The following is a 2,146-nucleotide window of genomic DNA, read 5'->3' as shown; positions in this document are numbered from 1 at the left end:
TCCAGTAATAATTCACATCTCAAAACCCTAACATATTGAGAGAAATAAAGAGAGACAACGTTTGTCGACATTTTACCGAAGGAGTTGAAAGCAGAGAGGTGTGCCGAGCAATCCACTCCGCAGGCTTCGTTCAGCGAACCGAGCAAGCCTGGTTGACGCAGCTGATCTTCTCAATTCACTTGGACTGCTGCCAAAATCGACAGAGAATGCCTGAGGTAGCTTGAATGCTACTGGAATCGGTCTCCCTCTTCTGCAAAACCAACAATGAAAATACAAATCTAGTCTTTCCTTTTATATAATAAACATGCTTAAACCCATGAAATTGATAAAAATCTAAACCTTACTATCGATTCCTTCTTCCAAATCATAATAACCCTCTAGAACATTTGCGATGGATTGGGTATTTCATTGAGAAATCTTAGCAAAATCTCAACTCAGTTTTTGGGTATTTTCATTTCATGGCTATCCTTGCCACTACTTTTACCAAGAATCATTTAAATCTGTTGACGTAGATTTTGATAGGGCAAGAATTTTCCAATTAATCATAGTTCTTTGTTTTGAGAAGGGTTTTCAGCTAATGAAAAAACGCCTCATGAAAAAGAAAATAGAAGTCAAGAGAAGTCAACGCTTATGGAGACTGATTAGAATCACACAAAGGGAAAAGCCCAAAAATTAAAATTTGAGTTAAGGAAAAAATAATAAAATAATAGAGGGAAGAAAAAACTCTGAGAGAAATATTAATTTACCCAAAAATTAAAAAGGATGAGATGATGCCAGCAAAACAATGGACACTTACCTCAAAAGATGGAAAAGAAAGAGAACTCTTGGCCAGAACAATACGCTAATGGGAAGGAAGGGCAATGGAATGGAGTGGAGTACTCTGATTTGAGGTATGGGCTGCGTAATAAACAGAGATATAAACACGTTGATGTTTCTGTGTAAGCTATAACTCAAACTGACCCACTTGGCCAACTCAATTAAGTAATCAGTAAGTTTCTTTATTTTCAAAATTAACTTTAATGTGGAGGGTGTTTGATTTATTTATAAAAATTAATTTATAAATATTTAATTTTAATAATTTTCTTTAAATTTATAAATATTTAAAAATTTAAATAGTTATATGTTTAGTTAAAATACTTATAAATAATTAATAAACACTTAATATATTTAATAAAAAAAATTTAAGCATATTTATTATTAAAGTGACTAAGAAAGATATTAAATAGGATATGTAGTAAAATTTTAAAAATTAAATGGAGACAACATAGTAAAATATTTGCTCAAATTAACTTATGAATCTAATGTTTATAAGTATCAAAATGAAAAATTAGTTTTTTTTTTAATTTAGAAGTAAAAAAAATATTATAAACAAACAAGTAATCGTATTTTTAGAATTTATGAGCTAAACCAAGCACATCTTAATACACTTTAAAGAACACTCATCTCCAAAAATTTATCAGATGTTTACTCATAATTAATTTTTCTTATTAATGTAATGAGCATTACTTTTTAGTGTTTTAGAGATTTTCTACAATTTTCTTTGATTTTGCAGTTGTTTGTTTGACAAATAATTGGTTGAGTAATAGTTTGAATGTAGGTGAGCCAAATACAGAATATATCAATAAAGTGCACTCTAACTTTTAAAATAAACAATTGCAAGAACCAACTCTATTATATACAATTTGCTTTAATTACAAAATGAATGTGAAAGCAATTATAAATTGAAAAATGAGAATTATATTGATTGTGGAAAGTAAATACAAGGCTTAAAAATTAAAGTACAATAGTGATGCTGCCGTGAGTTTCAAGAGTCCAATCCTATCGTCATGTAGAGAAGTAAGGCTAATGGCCCCATAGCTAACCACTCCGACTCTCAAGTCAGTGAACCGGTTATGAGAGAATAAAAGAGATTTAGAGTTTATTTGAGATAATATGAATACATACCTTCTTTACGATCCTTCTTCAACATTTATAGGCTTTTCAAAATTAGTCATTGCTTAAATTACGAGGGTGATCTTGGATAGATAGACCGAGATTGCCCCCTAAAAATCTGGTTGTATCTTCGCTAAATGTTTCTCTTGCTTGTAGGGGTGTAAATGAACCAAGCCGCTTGTGAGTTATTCGAAGTTCGGCTCGATAAAAGCTT

This window comes from Hevea brasiliensis, chromosome 17, assembly GCF_030052815.1.
Source record: "Hevea brasiliensis isolate MT/VB/25A 57/8 chromosome 17, ASM3005281v1, whole genome shotgun sequence".
Lineage (NCBI taxonomy): Eukaryota > Viridiplantae > Streptophyta > Magnoliopsida > Malpighiales > Euphorbiaceae > Hevea > Hevea brasiliensis.
Note: the sequence above shows the minus strand (reverse complement) of the source record.